This window comes from Plecotus auritus (assembly GCF_963455305.1).
Source record: "Plecotus auritus genome assembly, chromosome: X".
In the NCBI taxonomy this organism is placed as follows: Eukaryota; Metazoa; Chordata; class Mammalia; order Chiroptera; family Vespertilionidae; genus Plecotus; species Plecotus auritus.
The window spans coordinates 70,076,019-70,096,936 of NC_137784.1; the positions used below are offsets into that span (position 1 = coordinate 70,076,019).

Below are 20,918 nucleotides of genomic sequence, written 5' to 3' on the forward strand. Positions count from 1 at the left end.
CCAGATTGGGTGGTGGTGAGGCTAGGATCCTAGTCTCAAGCAGTTCGGTTTTTCCTCTCTCTCATCACTGATGTTTCTCTCTCTCTCTCCCTTCATGTCTGAAATAAATAAAAAATATATTTAAAAAAATTAATGAATGAATCACTGATCTAAACTACTAAATGCTGTTAGCTTTCATGATTTATCTTAGCCTGACAAGTGTGTGCGTTCATGTGAGTGTGTGCACATTTCTATGTATCTATCAATTTAATCAGATTTTAAAGACTCAAACATTTGATAAAATAAATCAACACATAAAAGAATAGATAAGCGTATCTCAGTCCTCAAATCATTTTTATACTCTCCCCTTATATATTTAGAACTCAGGTTTTAAAATGTTAGTTTTTGCCATGATGAAAAGAAATTGTGATAGACAAGTTGCCTTTGTCTGCCTGTAAGAATTGGATCCCACTCGCCAAATCCATGCAAGCAAATAATATGGAAAGAAATATTTAAAAGAAACACACTTCTGAACATGTTTGTTTCACATTGAATCAGATTTATAGTCACTTATGTTGTTGTTTTGATTGGATTAAGTTGTGCCCAGCACCATCTTAGCCATTTCAACCATAAACAGAGAGCATAATCTACTACAACTGTGTGTATTTCTGAAGAAAAATAAAACACCAAAAACAGGTGATATACATCTGGCTTGAGGATAAATTGAAACAATCTGGCTCAGTTTTCTGATCCTTTCTAACAAACAAAAACAAGGGTCATAGAACTTCTTCCTGTAGTTCATAATTAGGCAAAGTAGAGAGAATTTACATTGTTTTAGACTTCAATGAATCCAACAAGATTATCACCTGACTCTAAAAAACAGTTGGTAACAAATATTTGCTTTAGTTAATTTATCTAATTTTAACTTCAAACCACAGCTATAAACTCAAGGAAGGTAAATATATAACTGAACTACCTGCTACTATGTAGATTGGAGAAAATATCCTTATATACACCTGTGAATCAGAATAAGAAGTACCATGCTGCTCTTCTAATCCCCACTGTTGCCATGGATACCACTTTAATGATTTATTCTACTGAAAACTTCCATATCATTTTAGTATCTGTCATGTTATGTTAATGGAATTGACCACCTTCCCATTAATTTGGAATTTCTTGGCATGCAAATAATTAATAGCATACTTAATAATAGTAAAATGTAATTGTTTTAGATAAATTTTTAGCATTGTCATTAACACCATTAAGGACTTAACCTTCAGAATTTGCGTAATGATGCTTTTATGTAATAAGGACTTATTCACTTTCAAAAATGTCAGAGCAAGAATAATTTGATAATACAATGCCTTCTTCCTGCTGTCACTCAGAGGATTAGTAGCATCCCTGACCTTTTATTACATTCTGATATATCTAAATATTCCTGTCCAACAATGCATATATCCTAGGAAGTACAACAATTACCAATTCTAAATTAGGATTCAGTAAAGTTTTTCTGTAAACGCTCACATAGTAAATATTTTATGTTTCCAGATTGTCAAGTCTCTATCACAACCACTTAACTCTGCCATTGTAGCACAAAAGTAGTCAAAGGCAATAAATAAGAAAATACATGGATTTAGTTATGTTCCAATTAAACATTATTAACAAAAGCAGGTAATGGGCTGTATTTGACACTCAGGCTACAGTTTGATGATCCTATTTTTATACCCTTTTGGTTATTCTCTTATCTTTTCTGATCAATGACTCATTAATTTATCTAAATGTACTTACCTTTGTGAAAGAGTCGATATTTTCTACATACTCAAAATAGTTGCATAGTTAACTTGTATATGTGTATACATTTAACAGAAGTAGCAGTATGTAAATACTGATTTTTATATATTTTTTTATTGTTAATAGTATTACAGATGTCGCCCATCCCCCCTTTTCCTGCCTCCTTCCAACTCCTACCCACCCATCCCCAGGTCTTTACCACCCTATCCATGGGCTATGCATGTGAGTATGTAAGTTCTTTGGTTTATCTCTTCTTGTTCCCCACATCCCCACATCAAGGTATGTCAGTCTGTTCCATGCCTCCATGCTTCAGGTCTTATTTTGTTGGTCAATTCATTTTGTTCATTAGATTCCACAAATAAGTGAGATCATGTGATATTTGTCTTTCTCATATTGGCTTATTTCACTTAGCATAATATTTTCCAAGTCCATCCATGCTGTCCCAAAGGGTAAGAGATTGATTTTGAAATTGAAGTGTCTGAGTTCTAATTATATATTGGCCAATGGCTATCATATATTTATAAGAAGTTTTAACCATTAATCAGTGTAAAATATAATGTTAAAAATTTACCAAATTATTGTAGAATGTTGAGATATGCTGTATGTTATTTTATTATAAAAGATAAGATCATTGAGAGGTGTCATAGTTCCAAAAAAATGGCAGTTTTTTATGTGACAAAAAATTAAGAAAAGTTTGATGTATGTTAATGGTACCTGCAGTCATGCCTGTGCTATGGTAGATATTATGAGATTCATACAGGGTGAAGAAGTCTATTAAATATTCCATCTTTTGGACCAAGGAATTGTGTAATATGGAGTGCTCTCGCAAAGATGTCTCTATAGAACCCAAAAAGGACCCCAAGAAAAAAAGAGTACACATTTGAGTACATAATATACTAAAAAGCACCTGATAGGCAAGAGAAAACTGCAAATAGGACCAGCTAAATCAAAAGGTATTTGCTCTTTTACCACTGTAAACACTGAGAAAGAGGACACCTACTTAAGAAGGGCTCCTGGTGGCTACCAGGGCTCAATTTTAAAAACAAAACAAAACAAAACAAACAAAAAAACAGAGCCTAGAAGCCATTTCTGCACAGGGGCCTCTCACACAAGCTGCACTTCAGAGAGAAGCCTGGCTCTAAACTGCCTGGCTCTGCACTGAACTGCCTGCCTACACTGTTTCTGCCATCTGAGCCAGCCCTTATAAAGGAGTTCCTGGAATACTATTTTGAACCATAGGACTGAGGCTTTCCCTGCCCAAGTAGAGCTGTGCAGCTCTTGAACAACCAGAGTGGTTCTACACTGACCAATCAAGACAGTGCTGCAATGAGTTGGAGTCCTCAGCTGCATGAAGACATACCAATCAGGGTCAGGGAATTTATGTCCATATAAGCCAGCTCCCCTCTCGTTCAGAGAGCAACTTTCCCTTTCCACTGAAGACTAAAGACTGCACTTCCCTGGCTGAGCTAAAAACAAACAAACAAATAAAGAACAACAACAACAAACACACCACAAAGATGTCTGCTAGAGCAGAGCAGAGCAGCCACAAACAGAGCAGAGAGCTGTCCAGCAGCAGAGAGTCCTTCCCCAGGCCATGTGGCCCTAGGGATGCCTCACAGCAGTGCCATTTTTACAGCCTTGCGGTATCACAATTGAGCGTTTTGCACTGAATAAAGTGTCCTCCTTCACTACACCTTAAATTGGGGATTTCTGTTGGCATTGAATTGGCATCAACAACTATCTGTTGACACCACTCACCATTTTCAGTGCCAAAGCAAAACAAGTAGTGACAAAGAAAGGAGATAAAAATGAACAAAAGAACAGAACATGTCCCTCCATACTACATGCTAGACCCTGAGCATCAGGTGAGAGGGATTTGAGGTGAGTAAAGTATGACTTATATGAAAAACAAAAGTTTTGATCTTATATTACACTACGTTTTTAAACTCGAAATTTAGACAGTTATTATCAGAAAGAAAAACTGTGTGACTTTCCCAATTTGCCATCAGCAAGCTAGAGAAAGAGACTGGACTAAGTGTGTTTAAAGCACTGGTGCAAGAGGGATGATCCTGTTTTATAATTTTATCCCATCAAGGTTAACTTGTTTAATAAAGTAGTTTAAAATGCATGTTCCTTTTCCAGCAATTAAATGCTTGAATCATTTTCCTCTAAATTCCCTTCATTTACTCCTCCACAAACAATATATTGGTACATAGTTTAGATATATCATTATAAAATTTCAGAGGATAGAGGGAGAGAGTGGGGTGGAGGGAGAGAAGGCGGGAGGGAATGAGAAAGAGTGAAAAAGACAGAGAGAAATTCACCTCCAAATGGACCTACTATTTGACTTCCCATAAGCAACACTGAATATTAAGAGGAAGTAGAGAAATTCCTTAAAATGTCTCTCCCAAGGGTGCCTGAAATCTTTTGGGGAATGCCTAAAGTCTTCTGGAGGATATCTATCAGGCTGTTGGATATTTCTCTGGGGATGCTTGAAATTGTCCAGTTGCCTCAAGTCTCCTTGCCAATGCCTAAAGTTTTCAGAAAAATCCACTGCAGATACTGATGGATCATTTGAGTTAAATTAATGGGAAGGGTCATTTCTATCATATGACTATGAATTCTCTTACTGGACAGCAAGAAAAAATGTACACTAAACTCCTGCATTTGTGCCTTAGATATGTCTTTTTAAAATTTATTTATATTGATTTTTATTTTTTTAAGAGAGAAAGGAAGGGAAAGAGAGAAACATCGATTTGTTGTTCCACTTTTTATACATTCTTTAGTTTTCATTAGTTGATTCTTGTATGTGCATGTACAAGGGTTGGAAGCCAAAACCTTGGCATATAGGGACGATGCTCTAACCAACAGAGCAACCCAGCCAGGGTCTCAGATATAAGTCTTAACAATATTTCTGTCCTCAAGAATCTTCCACTAGTTTGCATGACCTCTTCCTCTGATTTGAATTTCACCAATGCTTCTCCCAGACCAACTCCTTTGTCACCAGAAAGCAAGCAAAATGTCATCCTCAGCAAGAGGAAAATCTGCAAGGAACTTTTGTATTTTAACCTTTGTAACATCAAATGGGAAATGCATGTACAGTTTCAGGCCAGAGTAGCCTTCTTGAAAGTATTTTTGCAAAATGGGTGCAAGCCTCTGTTTCTCTATTGAAGCTGGTCTTCCCTTTACATAACATTCAATGAACTTCAGCATTTGTTTTCTAGAAAATGGATCAACAAAAACTGGATGATATTGTAAAACAGTCTTACGTAAACCCAGACCAGTGTTATAGTCTTTCAGAGTCTTGAACATCACAAAGGCATATCTTGTTCTTCTTTCATTTTTACATAAAAAAAACTAATCGGGCCTGGCCGGTATGGCCCAGAGATTGAGCATTGACCTATGAACCAAGAGGTCATGGTTAGATTCCCAGTAAGGGCAGATGCCTGGGTTGCAGGCTTGGTCCTCAGTAGGTGGAGTTCAGGAGGCAGCCGACCAATGATTCTCTCACCATTGATGTTTCTCTCTCTCTCTCTCTCTCTCTCTCCTCTCACTCTCCTCTCTCTCTCTCCCTTTTCCTCTGAAATCAATAAAAAATAAAAAATAATTAAAAAACTAATCTGTTCATTAGTCAGATCAGTATCTCTAAATAAATTTAATACTTAGGTCAGATTTTTCTAAGTGAACATAAAATCCAAGAGGGGAATAAGAACATGGTCTTCTGGGAGATTTTTAATGAGATCTTTTTAAAAAATGTCTGTCATTGACTCCTCTTGGTGATGAATGTTCTTCAGTTTTCATAGGAATGTCACCCTCCTTAAATGTACTACCACCAAACTCTACCCACTGTTGTTCTGAGCCTTGCATTTCCTATCTAATAAAAGAGCAATATGCAAATTAACCATCACTCTGCTACACCCACAAGCCACGCCCACCAGCCATGCCAACAAGCCAATCAGGAGGGAATATGCAAATAAACCCAACCAAGATGGCTAGGCCATGGAGAGCAGGATGGAGGCTTGGGTTTCCCCAGCGATGGAGGAAGCCAAGCTTTCCGCCTAGCCTTCCCAGCCTAGGCCTCCACTCAAGGCTACAAAGTTTCAATGATAGAAGATACATAAACCCAAAAAAAATGGCTGCCACCATGGAGCAAGCAGAAAGCTTGGCTCCACTCCAGGCTACAAAGTTTCAATTGTAGAAGATAAATAAACCCCAGACACCAGGGCCACCGCTTGGGTCGCCAGGGGGCGTGGCTGGCCTGCAAACCACCACAGGCCCCTCACCCAGGCCGCCCCACGCCCCAAGGGAACCCCCACCCTGATCTGGGACACCCTTCAGTGCAAACCAGCTGGCCCCCACCCCTGCACCAGGCCTCTATCCTATCTAATAAAAGAGTAATATGCAGATTGACCATCACTCCAACACACAAGATGGCTGCCCCTATGTGGTCAAAGATCCTGCCCCCATGTGGACACAAGATGGCCACCACAAGATGGCCAGCAGGGGAGGGCAGTTGGGAGGGACCAGGCCTGCAAGGGAAGGCAGTTGGGAGTGATCAAGCCAGCAGGGGAGGGCAGTTAGGGGTGACCAAGCCAGCAGAGGAGGGAAGTTGGGGGCGACCAGGCCTGCAGGGAAAGGCAGTTGGGGGGGACCAGGCCTGCAGGGGAGGGCAATTGGGGGGGACCCAGGCCTGCAGGGGAGGGCAGTTGGGGGGTACCAGGCCTGCAGGGAAGTGGTTAGGGGGTGATCAGGCTGGCAGGCAGAAGTGGTTAGGGGCAATCAGGAAGGCAGGCAGGTGAGCAGTTGGGAGCCAGCAGTCCTGGATTGTGAGAGGGATCCCAGATTGGAGAGGGTGAAGACTGGGCTGAGGGACACCTCCCTCTCCCGTGCATGAATTTCATGCACCGGGCCTCTAGTTATTTCTATAAATCTGGAACCCACAAAACATCTATGACATCTCAGACCTCCTGAAGCAATAGTACATGAAGCAAATTTTACTATGACATTACTAGTATTTCGACCTTCATAATGTTTTTAGAAAATTACCCCATTCACATATAAAACAAAGAAAAAGACATGGACATCATCTTCATTTACTAAGAAAGACAAACTTATAGAAAAAAGTAAGTATTCTCTGCCTTCAATGGCTGCATCTTCCTTGGCCTTAAATCACCATGTCCTGTACCATTAGTATGAAACCCAACATCTTGTTTAATCAGAGTCATATCCAGAATTACTTACTTCTTCTTTAGTCCCCTCAACAAAAAGTAGATAAGCAGCCAACCCCTGATGCCCCAGATCCTGGTCACTCTCTTCCTATGTGATCAGTTCTTTCATTTCTATAGTTTTCTACATCTCTGCCTTACTGCTGAGAAAGAAATCTACAGAGGAATTCTTGATAAACCCTCCCACACGGCTTGTAGCACATCTTGCCTCCCAAATTTTCCCTCCAATTGTATGCATGTCTCCATCAGAAAGAGTCAATCCTGTGAAAAAGTGACAAATATCCATAGGCCCCACAATTAAAGGAAGCCCCAGTAAATGAATGACTACAACCATGCTGAGCTCAAATCACAGCAGTAATACCTTTTTTTTTCTTTATTTCTTGGAGACCAGCTAATTCTGTAAAAGCAACTTAAAACTGCTGCGAAGTCGGACACACAAGGCCAGGGGTTAGGGGCCAGTCCTCGCAGCTGCCCCTGAAGAAGAGCTGCAGAGAGCCCTCGGTGAGCCCAGAGGAAGATGACGCGCACTCCTCCCTCTGCTCCAGACAAATGAATGTCTCTTACAAACTTCTTCAGAAGAGACTTGACAATATTTCTTTTTTACACCAAGGAGTAAACCAAGAGGAAAGAGCATAAGAATCTAGAAACCATGAGATCTAATCCAAGAAAGCACTACAGGCTTAGATTCAACTGATTCAGTATGGAGGAGGAAGTCATAGAGTTCCAGAAGGGGTATTTAGGGGGAGGGGGGAGGGAAATCACACAGAAAATGATACGCTTGAGACTCCGATTAGAGCAATGTATCAATAAGGCAAAAATCCCAAAATACATGAAAAATGAGAAATACTCAGTATATATTCCTGCTCAAAAGTGTACAAGAGAAAAAATTAAAAAAGACAAACTGTATGTCCATGAAAACAGTTTGCTATGCTTATAATGAAGGGTTAATTTCTGTTTTTTGGAGTTATTCTGTATACAAAGCACAGAAGACATACAGTTACAAATTATAATATAAATGTAACCAGAGTTCTGAGGGGCCTCTCAATTTGTTCAAATTTTTGAGGCATAAACACAAAATGGAGTTGTTGTTTTCCAATGACTACTTCTGAGTAGTCTCCAATTGTACCACATTGAATCTCACTGTCCTTTTGGGTACCAGGTACCTTAATCAAATCTTTGGTAGAGTCTATAATATTACATTCACTTTAAGCTGCTTAAATATTCTCTCGTTTTATGTTAACATTTTAATTCTGCTCATTTTAAAGCTTTAGTCTCAAACTTGCCTCAAATAATTTTTTTCTACTCCCCAATCTAAGACAAATTAGTCTGGTCGAAACTTCAAAGTGACTTGTAATGTGCTTTATACAGGTACTCTTTCTCAGAATATTCCTGCCCTCCTGCCTTCAAATTCTAGACTGCCAAATGCCTCTTAATTTACTATCAATAGTAAGGTCAGCAGGGTAGCACCTTGGGCTGAACAAAGAAAATACTTTTTTTTTTCTTTCTAAATGGTTTCACAAAGCTGTAGGAGGTAAAGGTGAAGCAAAACACTTGCCTGGACAATGATTATCACTAACTGTGCAGACACCACCATATCAGATTCAGCTCAAACTAGAGAAAGGCGAAAGATATGTTTATATCATTGGCATGCAATAGGAACTTCTTGGTTCTCTTTTGCAAACTCTAGGATATCTCAAGGGACTGGAACAAAGTGGGGGTAAGGCCTACCTTTTCATAAACTATGCTATGCTTTCTTTAAGTTCTGATGAAATGCCATATTCAAGACCTCCCACTGAGAGACCTTTCAGATAAATAAGCTATCACCTGGTTTTATATTTAAGCAAATCTATAAAATTTAGAGGACATATGTCAAGCAGCTTTCTTTTCTGCAAAGCAAGCAAAGGGAACTGCAAAGGACAAAAGTGCCATAATCCTAGGCTCACAGAATATTCTTCCAAAAACTGACATTTTATTTTATTCTGTTAGTGACATTATATTTTATTCCCAAGTTAAGCCTTGGAGTTCTGAATTTCAACAAACTTCTAAATGGGTTTCAAGATACTAAAGGACATTTCCCACAGGCATTTCCAATCTTTATGAATAGATCACTCACATTGCCACCCTCATTGACTTCAAAAAAAATGGAAGGCACTCTTTTCTCTCCCTCATTAGGGCTAGAGGTGGGCAGGATGGTAACTGGAGAATGTGGGATACTTATGGAAATCTGTGAGCCCTGTAGGAATGTACTGGTCCTAAACTATATTTGCCGATGATTCCTCTCTAACAGGACTTTGAACTAATAATGAGAGATATCTAATGCAGTTTTGATTCAGTTTCACCAATAGTCACAATTTTAGCACACAGAGAAAAAATATAACTCAATATCTTTTTGCCATTACTAGTGATTTACAAAAGTAAAAATACAGAAGACAGAACCTAGTAAGTAGGAGGGAAAAGGGAAAGAGTAGGGTTGATAGCAAATTTAATATTATAAAATATAGAGTCTAGAAACAGATATACAGGTGTACTATATGAAGTTATAAAGGCTACAATAAATGAAATAATATTAACAATTTGATCCTTGGGAAGAATGCGTTCGATGGGTATTCGCCGCCGCCATCTGCGCGCGGCAGTGGCGTTCTGTCATTTACACATTGTTCTCATTAAAAAGCGAATTATACTCGAAAAAAACAAAACAAACAAAAACCAATTTGATTTTCTTGGGTAGGGAGGCTTTGAAGAAATGTAGAGATATGTTATCAAAAAGCTCACCCATAATAACAGGAATCAAATGGGTAATGTTTAAAATGATGAACTAGGTAATATTGATATTAACATATTTTTTTAGAGTTATGGAATAAGACACCAGAAAAGTTAAAACCAGAAACAATTAAAGGTGGCTTTTTCCCCCCTCAGAAGCAGGACTATTGGTGAGGGGGAATGAGACAGTATTATTGCTTTTTATTTTGCTCTCTTTTGTATTAAGTATTTCTATAAGCTGTATGTGTGAAATTTTTAAATTTAAATTACATGACAGTGTTTATCTTGGCAATGAGGTCATGAATCAGACACTATTATACAGTGATGTGGAACTATATACTGCCATTACTTTTTAGGATAAAATTTTTTGTTATTATAAACTTTTCTTTTATTATTGATTTTGAGAGAGAGAGAGAGAAGAAGAAGAAGAAGAAGAAGAAGAAGAAGAAGAAGAAGAAGAAGAAGAAGAAGAAGAAGAAGAAGAAGAAGGAAGAAGAAGGAAGAGAGAGAGAGAGAAACATCAATTTGCTGTTCCACATATTTATGCATTCATTGGTTATTCCTTGTATATGCCCTAACTGGGGATCAAACCCACAACCTTGGCATGTCAGGATGATGCTCTAACAAACTGAGGTACCAAGCAAGGGCTAAAATATACAGGTATTTTTTACGTGGCTTCTGATCTCCCCCCATCAAGAGATAGAATCTATTTTCCCACATTATTTTATTGTATTACTAGATGTCTGGTGCACAAAATTCATGCACAGGTAGGGTCCCTAGGCCTGGCCAGCAATCAGGGCCAATTGGGGCCTTCCAGCTGCCAGCCGGGTCCTCCCTTCCCAGTAAAAACCCTTGGACAAAGCAATTGGTGTCTCTTTGTCTTTGTTTGATAATCATTGTGTTTGAGGACCTTCAGATTAGACTGGTTCTCTATGAAAATTTCTTCCAAATTAGACTTTAATAGAAGACAAAATTGTTTTTAATTAGTCCCTTCCATATGACCTAGTGAATATACAAATGGGAAGAAGATGGGACTACAATAAATTGGCTGGATTAATATTCTATTTCAGTCTTACTTGATTTGATGGAAATAACTGAGAATAAGCATTCAGGTGGTAGTCTACAAAAATAAACTTCAAAATAATTTTATAGAACATGTTACATTTATATTTGTGTGATTATAAAGAAGAACGCTATATTAATTTGCAAGGTCAGAGTAAATGATTATCAGAGTAGTGATTGGAGTGATTAATAAAAATGCTTTTTTATTTCTAAAGTTGTCCATACTTTAATGTTGTTGTTTAATCCTTACCTGAGGATATTTTTCCATCGATTTTTAGAGAGAGTGGAAGAGAGAGGGAAAGAGAAAGAAATATCGATGTGAGAGAAACACATAGAGTGGTTGCCTCCTGCATGAGCCCTGCCAAGGGCCTGGGCCGGGGAGGAGCCTGCAACCGAGGTACGTGCCCCTGACTGGAATTGAACCTGGGAAACTTTGGTCTGCAGGCCGACGCTCTATCTCCTGAGCCAAACCAGCTATGGCCAGATTTTAATGTTTTTATATATACACCATGATATTCAGAAGCTGAACAAATGCTATTTAGATCAAACCTTCTAATATTTACAAAAATTAATAGTAACCCAGAAGTTCACATTTTTTAAATTTAGCACAGTTTCTATTTATATTTCTAAAGTATTGCTTTAATAATCCTATTTAGTTGGAAATAAATACAAACATTAATAATTGCTATAGTGGCATAATTTTAGAGGAGTGACTTTCAAATAGTCATGAAAATTTTCTAGGAGATAAATTCAGTGGTCACAACCAGAGAGGTTTTTTAAATGAAACAGAATGGAATAGAAGAGGATAAAAATATTAGTGTTCACTTTCAAGTTTCATGAAACTTTTACTCCAGTTAGATATATAAAGAAACACACAAATCTATTTTATGGTTTATAGTCTGAACGCTATTTCTTGCTGTGGGTTCCAATAAAAAAAGTTGAAATTTCCTTATTTAGAAGACAATGGACCTTTACATTTTATGGAGGATCTGTGTGTGTGTGTGTGTGTACCCATTATTTGATGGTAGTATTGTATATATCTTTTAAGAAAATGTCTTATAAACGGTGCAAATAGTCAAATCATCTTTAGTCTATATAAAAATCTATAATTTTTTCCTAGAGAATTACTTTTGATATTTGTTTTTAAATGCATGGCAGATGCCTTATTGCTGGTTGCTTAGTGCCTGCTAATGCACCATGTGGAGATTATTATAATACACGCTGAACAACTAGTCAGCTGGAGAACACTGGCATAGAAATGGGTATCTCATGAATAAACATTTGCTTAAAGATCACATTATGTGTGACCACTTTTTGCAGCTGCTATGGTTAGCTATTTCTTATAAATTGAAACAAAATCAAAGTGAAAAGTGCAAGATCATTTGTGTTTATAGAAGATAAAATTTATGTAGCTCTGGAACATATCTGTGTGATGGTGTTATCCGAATACCCTAAGATTGGAATGATATCACATTCCTGTGAGGTTTTTGGCTGCCTATCATCTTTTCTAGGTCAAATCCTCAGGCGAATAATGCAAAGAATTACAAAGTACAGGAGTAAATGAAAAGAAGTCAATGGTAAAGTTATGACTGTCCTAAAATACTTCTACTGCTGAAGAAGCATTTGAAGGTTAAATTTCACTCGTAAGAAAACAGCTTTGTATTATATTGATTTTGAGTGACTTTCAGCAAGGTAAAATCTATAGATGCTTGCTGGTAGGAGGAAGTAAAATTTAGGACAGAACAAGAAATAAGTACATTTATATTCATGAACAAATTCATTCTTTTTCTTTACATAATGATGATAATTTTGAATATCTTTTCAATAACACATGCATTAGCATTATGGGCATGAGGAAGTATTACAAAAATGGCTTATAATTTTACATGCAGTTTCTCAATGTAATTTCTAGATCTTTTGAATTTTAGCTTTTACGGGTGATTATTCTTTTTTCTTTTTTATTGGATTTATTGGGGTGACGTTAGTTAATAAAATTATATATTTTTCAGGTGTTCTCCTTTAACCCAGTGATCACATTCTTAATCTTTGTCTTCTTTCTTTTTTGTTTTATTTTATTGCAATTGGAGAAAATATTATCATTTTAGTTCATTTTAACCTCTGCATCATACATGTATTCACATTGCATCTTCTTATACTCCAGTAATAACAAATATCAATTTTCTGGAAATATTTCCTATCCAATTATTTCACGTAAAGGAATAGATGCTGAAAAGAAAAGTAAAAAAAAAAAAAAGTAAGCATTTTTTTCCTTAAATAAAGCACTATTTACAAAAAATATATAAAATATCTAGGAATAAACTTAACATAGAATGTGAAGGACCTAAGCACTTAAAACTACAAAGATTGTTAAAAGAGATTGAAAAAGACACAAAAAATCAAAAGATATTAATATTCATATTTTGGAAGAATCGGCATAATTAAAATGGCCATATTACCCAAAGCATTATACAGATTTAATGGAATTACAACTCAACTGTAATTAAATAATTGACGTGTCCAGAAACACATGCTAAGGGTTGGTTCCCTCACACTCTGGGTCTTCACTGTTGTATTAGACATCTGGGGAGAGAAACTGAGACATTTAAGAGAGTTAAAGATGACTCGGGAGGTGACAGCCCCTTGGAACTCAACCCACAAGCAGCACAATAGCCACTACACAATATCCCTGTAAATTTGTTCAGACTCTGAGGGTCTAAAGTTCAATTCAGAGGTTCCTTATGAGATTCCAGCAAAGCAGATTTAAGAGAACCTATGTGATCAATTGCTACTCTTTTTGTGTTCATGTAAATAATCAGGCCAAATTGAAGCTGAATTTAATGGAGCAAATAAATTGGTTCTAATTTGGCTTTTGGATAAAAATGAGGGTGATTTTAGGGGAAATTGTGCTTCAATATAATCTCTAATACATAGTTGCAGATATTAGACTAATTCAGTTAACTGATTTCAAAATTATATTTGTCACTCATAAACTGAACTGAATCTTAATTTTTTCATTTTGTTTCTTAAATATTTGGCAACAACCCACCAAACTAATGTTTCATTTTTATCTCATCCTTTTGTTAATGTAAAAAAACAAAAAACAAAACAAACAAACAAAAAAATTGAAACCTGTAAAGAATTTTTGTGAGTTTATTTGAGCCAAACTGTCGACATATGCCGGGAAGCAGAACCTCAACGAATTGAGATAATGCTCCAGAGAATGGCGGGTTACATTTGTATTTATACATTGCAATCAAAGGAAAGGGACATAGGTGGGTTACATGAAATCCATCGGTGATAGACTAGAGAGGCAGGAGAAAGCAAATCCGGGAAACCCCTGGGATTGAATAAAAAGTAAAATGATGGACACATACTTAGGTGGGTGCAGGAACAATTAACATGATAATAAAGGAATTTGTGGTATCTGTCATGGCGCCCAGGCACATTAGGTTGTGCCCCAAGGGGTCCAAAAAAGGGGAAGTTACAAGTTACCCAGACATTTCAAGGGTATGTTATTATAGATGCAAAAAGACAGTTAGGCTCAGTTAAGGTAAAGGTTGACCTTGTCAGTGAAGATACCAGCCTAGGACATAACTGCCCACCATAACTGCTTTTAGTTTAAGTTTAATTTCAGACCACCCTTTGTGGTTACTTTAGGTCTCTGAGTTTGCAAGACTGTCATGCAGGCCTGCCCTGAGCTTGCAGGTTAGCATGTGGCCCCTTTGGTCCACACTTGGATTTGAATTACTGAGAACTAAAACTTTTCTTTCTGAGCTTTGCAATTGCAAATTACAGCCAAAAGACTTGATATAAACATGGGAAATCCCAACAACAGCTCCTACTTAAGCAATTTTGTGACTGATACTATATAAACCATGCAGATTTACCTAAGCAGCTGATTGATACGGGATTTTTTGGACTGGAAACGCGAGGTGTTCCCCTGGGCAGGATGGTTCCACAGGCTCTTGTCTGGTGGAGTGAAGAATGAAACCACGAACGAAAGGTGGTGTAGCAAAGGTGGAAATTTATTAAAGAAGTACAGACTCCCACATGGGGAGGGGGAAAGAGTCCCACCGAGTTCCTTTTTCCCATTTTATAAAGGCTGCAGTTTTGTGCCTCAATGTCCCCTCTGATTGGCCACTATTCCCCTTCGGTTTGGTCACTAGAGCAACTCATGAGTTCAAAGGTCAAAACTTAAAAGGGACATGTGAGGCCTTCCTTCTTTATTTTGTAAATATAGACCTTTGGCTACTCCCAGTTCCTTTGTCTTATGGAAATGTAACTGCTGCCTCTCCCAACTCCCTTGTCATATGGAAATGTAACTGCTCTGCCTCTCCCAACTTCCCTGTCTTATGGAAATGTAACCTATGCAGCTTTGAAGCCTATGCTTTCTCCATGGACCCCCTTAATTTAAAAAATTCCCTAAACCTGCCTACTTCACCCCTAAAAATTCCTACTTCAATGTGGTGGGAGTGGGACTGTTTTATACAGGATGGAAAGTGTAGATCTCCATAAGTTTGTTTGAGACCTGAAGGAGGAAGGAGCCTTGCTGGGTCCTGGGGAAAGGTGGGGGTGGAGGGGTGGTCAGTGCAGGACAGTGGTGGGTGATAGGCCAGCAGTGCAGAGCATGGGGAGGGACCAATGGCAGCCAGCAGTGCAGAGCATGGGCAGAGCATGGGGAGGGACCAATGGCGACCAGCAGTGCAGAGCGTGGGGAGGGACCAATGGCGGCCAGCAGTGCAGAGCATGGGGAGGGACCAATGGCGACCAGCAGTGCAGAGCATGGGGAGGGACCAATGGCGGCCAGCAGTGCAGAGCGTGGGGTGGGACCAATGGCGGACAGCAGTGCAGAGCGTGGGGAGGGACCAATGGCGGTCACCAGTGCAGAGCGTGGGGAGGGACCAATGGCGGCCAGCAGGGCAGAGCGTGGGGAGGGACCAATGGCGGCCAGGAATGCAGAGCTTGGGGAGGGACCAATGGCGGCCAGCAGAGCAGAGCGTGGGGAGGGACCAATGGAGGCCAGCAGTGCAGAGCATGGGGAGGGACCTATCGCCGCCAGCAGTGCACAGCCTTTGGTGGGACCAATGGCGGCCAGCAGTGCAGAGTGTGGGGAGGGACCAATGGCGGCCAGCAGTGCAGAGCGTGGGGAGGGACCAATGGCGGCCAGCAGTGCAGAGCGTGGGGAGGGAACAATGGCGGCCAGCAGAGCAGAGCATGAGGAGGGACCAAGGGCGGTCAGCAGTGCAGAGCGTGGGGAGGGAGCAAGGGCCGCCAGCAGTGCAGAGCCTGGGGAGGGACCAATGGCGGCCAGCAGTGCAGAGCCTGGGGAGAGACTGATGGCGCCCAGCATTGCAGAGCATGGGCAGAGCATGGGGAGGGACCAATGGTGGCCAGCAGTGCAGAGGTGTGGAGTGAACAATGGCGGCCTGCAGTGCAGAGCGTGGGGAGGGACCAATGGCAGCCAGCAGTGCAGAGCGTGGGGAGGGACCAATATCGGCCAGCAGTACAGAGCATGGGCGGAGCATTGGGAGGGACGAATGTCAGCCAGCAGTGCAGAGGTGGGGAAGGACCAATGGCGGACAGCAGTGCACAGGTGGGGGGGGACCAATGGCAGCCAGCAGTGCAGAGCGTGGGGAGGGACAAATGGCGGTCAGCAGGGCAGAGCGTGGGTAGGGACCAATGGCGGCCAGCAGTGCAGAGCGTGGGAAGGGACCAATTGCGGTCAGCAGTGCAGAGCGTGGGGAGGCACCAATGGCGGCCAGAAGTGCTGAGCGTGGGGAGGGACCAATGGCGGCCAGAAGATCAGAGCGTGGGGAGGGACCAATGGTGGCCAGCAGTGCAGAGCATTGGAAGGGACCAATGGCGCCCAGCAATGCAGAGCGTGGGGAGTGACCAATGGCGGCCAGCAGTGAAGAGCGTGGGGAGGGACCAATGGCGGCCAGCAGTGCAGAGCGTGGGGAGGGACCAATGGCGGCCAGCAGTGCAGAGCGTGGGGAGGGACAAATGGCGGCAAGCAATGCAGAGCGTGGGGAGTGACCAATGGCGGCGAGCAGTGAAGAGCGTAGGGAGGGACCAATGGCGGCCAGCAGTGCAGAGCGTGGGGAGGGACCAATGGCGGCCAGCAGTGCAGAGCGTGGGGAGTGACCAATGGCGGCCAGCAGTGCAGAGCGTGGGGAGGGACCAATGGCGGCCAGCAGTGCAGAGCGTGGGGAGGGACCAATGGCGGCCAGCAGTGCAGAGTGTGGGGAGGGACCAATGGCGGTCAGCAGTGCAGAGCGTGGGGAGTGACCAATGGCGGCCAGCAGTGCAGAGCATGGGCAGAACATGGGGAGGGTCCCATGGCAGCCTGCAGTGCAGAGCGTGGGGAGGTACAAATGGCAGCCAGCAGTGCAGAGAGTGGGGAGTGAACAATGGTGGCCAGCAGTGCAGAGCATGTGGAGGGACCAATGGCAGCCAGCAGTTCAGAGCGTGGGGAGGGACCAATGGCAGCCAGCAGAGCAGAGCGTGGGGAGGGACCAATGGCGGCCAGCAGTGCAGAGGTGGAGAGTGACCAATGGCGGCCAGCAGTGCAGAGGTGTGGAGGGACCAATGGCGGCCAGCAGTGCAGAGCATGGGCAGAACATGGGGAGGGTCCCATGGCAGCCTGCAGTGCAGAGCGTGGGGAGGTACAAATGGCAGCCAGCAGTGCAGAGAGTGGGGAGTGAACAATGGTGGCCAGCAGTGCAGAGCATGTGGAGGGACCAATGGCAGCCAGCAGTTCAGAGCGTGGGGAGGGACCAATGGCAGCCAGCAGAGCAGAGCGTGGGGAGGGACCAATGGCGGCCAGCAGTGCAGAGGTGGAGAGGGACCAATGGCGGCCAGCAGTGCAGAGGTGTGGAGGGACCAATGGCGGCCTGCAGTGCAGAGCGTGTAGAGGGACCAATGGCGGCCAGCAGTGCAGAGCTTGTGGAGGGACCAATGGCGGCCAGCAGTGCAGAGCGTGGGGAGGGACCAATGGCAGCCAGCAGTGCAGGGCATGGGCAGAGCATGGGGAGGGACCAATGGCTGCCAGCAATGCAGAGCGTGGGGAGGGACTAATGGCGGCCAGCAGTGAAGAGGTGGGGAGGGACCAATGGCGGCCAACAGTGCAGAAAGTGGGGAGGGATCTATGGCGGTCAGCAGTGCAGAGCGTGGTGAGGGACCAATGGCGACCAGCAGTGCAAAGTTGGGTAGGGACCAATGGTGGCTAGCAGAGTAGAGCGTGGGGAGGAACCAATGGCGGCCAGCAGTGCAGAGTGTGGGAAGGGACCAATGGCGGCCAGCAGTGCAGAGCATGGGCACAGCATGGGGATGGACCAATGGCAGCTAGCAGTGCAGAGTGTGGGGAGGGACCAATGGCGCACAGCAGTGCAGATGTGGGGAGGTACCAATGACGGCCAGCAGTGCAGAGCGTGGTGAGGGACCATGGCGGCCAGCATTGCAGAGTGTGGGGAGGGAACAATGGCGGCCAGCAGTGCAGATGTGGAGAGGTACCAATGACGGCCAGTTGTGCAGAGCGTGGTATGGACCAATGGCGGTCAGCAGTGCAGAGCGTGGGGAGCGACAAATGGCGGCCAGCAGAGCAAAGTGTGGGGTGGGACCAATGGAGGCCGGCAATGCAGAGCATGGGGAGGGACCAATGGCGGCCAGCAGTGCAGAGCGTGGGGAGGGACCAATGGCGGCCAGCAGTGCAGAGCATGGGGAATGACCAATGGTGGCCAGCAGTGCAGAGGTGTGGAGGGACCAATGGCGCCCAGCAGTGCAGATGTGGGGAGGTACCAATGACGGCCAGCTGTGCAGAGCGTGGGGAGGGACCATGGCGGCCAGCATTGCAGATTGTGGGGAGGGAACAATGGCGGACAACAGTGCAGATGTGGAGAGGTACCAATGACGTCCAGTTGTGCAGAGCATGGTATGGACCAATGGGGGTCAGCAGTGCAGAGCGTGGGGAGCGACAAATGGCGGCCAGCAGAGCAAAGTGTGGGGTGGGACCAATGGAGACCGGCAGTGCAGAGCGTGGGGAGGGACCAATGGCGGCCAGCAGTGCAGAGCATGGGGAGTGACCAATGGTGGCCAGCAGTGCAGAGGTGGGGAGGGACCAATGGCGGCCAGCAGTGCAGAGCGTGGGGAGGGACCAATTGTGGCCAGCAGTGCAGAGGTGTGGTGGGACCAGTGGCGGCCAACAGTGCAGAAAGTGGGTAGGGATCAATGGCGGTCAGCAGTGCAGAGCGTGGGGAGGGACCAATGGCGGCCAGCAGTGCAGAGCGTGGGGAGGGACCAATTGTGGCCAGCAGTGCAGAGGTGTGGTGGGACCAGTGGCAGCCCGCAGTGCAGAGCGTGGGAAGGGACCTATGGTGGTCAGCAGTGCAGAGGTGTGGATGGACCAATGGAGGCCAGCGGTGCAGAGCGTGGAATGGACCAATGGCGGTCAGCAGTGCAGAGCGTGGGGAACGACAAATGTCGGCCAGCAGAGCAAAGCGTGGGTTGGGACCAATGGAGGCCGGCAGTGCAGAGCGTGGGGAGGGACCAATGGCGGCCAGCAGTGCAGACCATGGGGAGTGAGCAATGGTGGCCAGCAGTGCAGAGGTGTGGAGGGACTAATGGCGGCCAGCAGTGCAGAGCATGGGAAGGGACCAATGGCGGCCAACAGTGCAGTGCGTGGGGAGGGACCAATGGCGGCCAGCAGTGCACAACGTGGGGAGGGACCAATGGCGGTCAGCAGTGCAGAGCGTGGGGATGGACCAATGGCGGCCAGCAGTGCAGAGCGTGGGGAGGGACCAATGGCGGCCAGCAGTGCAGAGCGTGGGGAGGGACCAATGGCGGCCAGCAGTGCAGAGCGTGGGGAGTGACCAATGGCGGCCAGCAGTGCAGAGCGTGGGGAGGGACCAATGGCGGCCAGCAGTGCAGAGCGTGGGGAGGGACCAATGGCGGCCAGCAGTGCAGAGTGTGGGGAGGGACCAATGGCGGTCAGCAGTGCAGAGCGTGGGGAGTGACCAATGGCGGCCAGCAGTGCAGAGCATGGGCAGAACATGGGGAGGGTCCCATGGCAGCCTGCAGTGCAGAGCGTGGGGAGGTACAAATGGCAGCCAGCAGTGCAGAGAGTGGGGAGTGAACAATGGTGGCCAGCAGTGCAGAGCATGTGGAGGGACCAATGGCAGCCAGCAGTTCAGAGCGTGGGGAGGGACCAATGGCAGCCAGCAGAGCAGAGCGTGGGGAGGGACCAATGGCGGCCAGCAGTGCAGAGGTGGAGAGTGACCAATGGCGGCCAGCAGTGCAGAGGTGTGGAGGGACCAATGGCGGCCAGCAGTGCAGAGCATGGGCAGAACATGGGGAGGGTCCCATGGCAGCCTGCAGTGCAGAGCGTGGGGAGGTACAAATGGCAGCCAGCAGTGCAGAGAGTGGGGAGTGAACAATGGTGGCCAGCAGTGCAGAGCATGTGGAGGGACCAATGGCAGCCAGCAGTTCAGAGCGTGGGGAGGGACCAATGGCAGCCAGCAGAGCAGAGCGTGGGGAGGGACCAATGGCGGCCAGCAGTGCAGAGGTGGAGAGGGACCAATGGCGGCCAGCAGTGCAGAGGTGTGGAGGGACCAATGGCGGCCTGCAGTGCAGAGCGTGTAGAGGGACCAATGGCAGCCAGCAGTGCAGAGCTTGTGGAGGGACCAATGGCGGCCAGCAGTGCAGAGCGTGGGGAGGGACCAATGGCAGCCAGCAGTGCAGGGCATGGGCAGAGCATGGGGAGGGACCAATGGCTGCCAGCAATGCAGAGCGTGGGGAGGGACTAATGGCGGCCAGCAGTGAAGAGGTGGGGAAGGACCAATGGCGGCCAACAGTGCAGAAAGTGGGGAGGGATCTATGGCGGTCAGCAGTGCAGAGCGTGGGGAGGGACCAATGGCGACCAGCAGTGCAGAGTTGGGTAGGGACCAATGGTGGCTAGCAGAGTAGAGCGTGGGGAGGGACCAATGGCGGCCAGCAGTGCAGAGTGTGGGAAGGGACCAATGGCGGCCAGCAGTGCAGAGCATGGGCACAGCATGGGGATGGACCAATGGCAGCTAGCAGTGCAGAGTGTGGGGAGGGACCAATGGC

General features: G+C 44.7%; 1 pseudogene across 1 annotated transcript; it reads right to left on the bottom strand.

Annotated features, from left to right (window-relative positions):
• Positions 1-3,179: 3,179 nt before the first annotated feature.
• On the bottom strand, positions 3,180-7,329 carry LOC308240157 (RNA-binding protein 12B-like; annotated as a pseudogene). Its single transcript has 2 exons — positions 6,646-7,329; positions 3,180-3,236 (listed from the first exon to the last, which is right to left on the bottom strand). The product of its transcript is annotated as an RNA-binding protein 12B-like (transcript).
• Between the last annotated feature and the right edge of the window lie 13,589 nt (positions 7,330-20,918).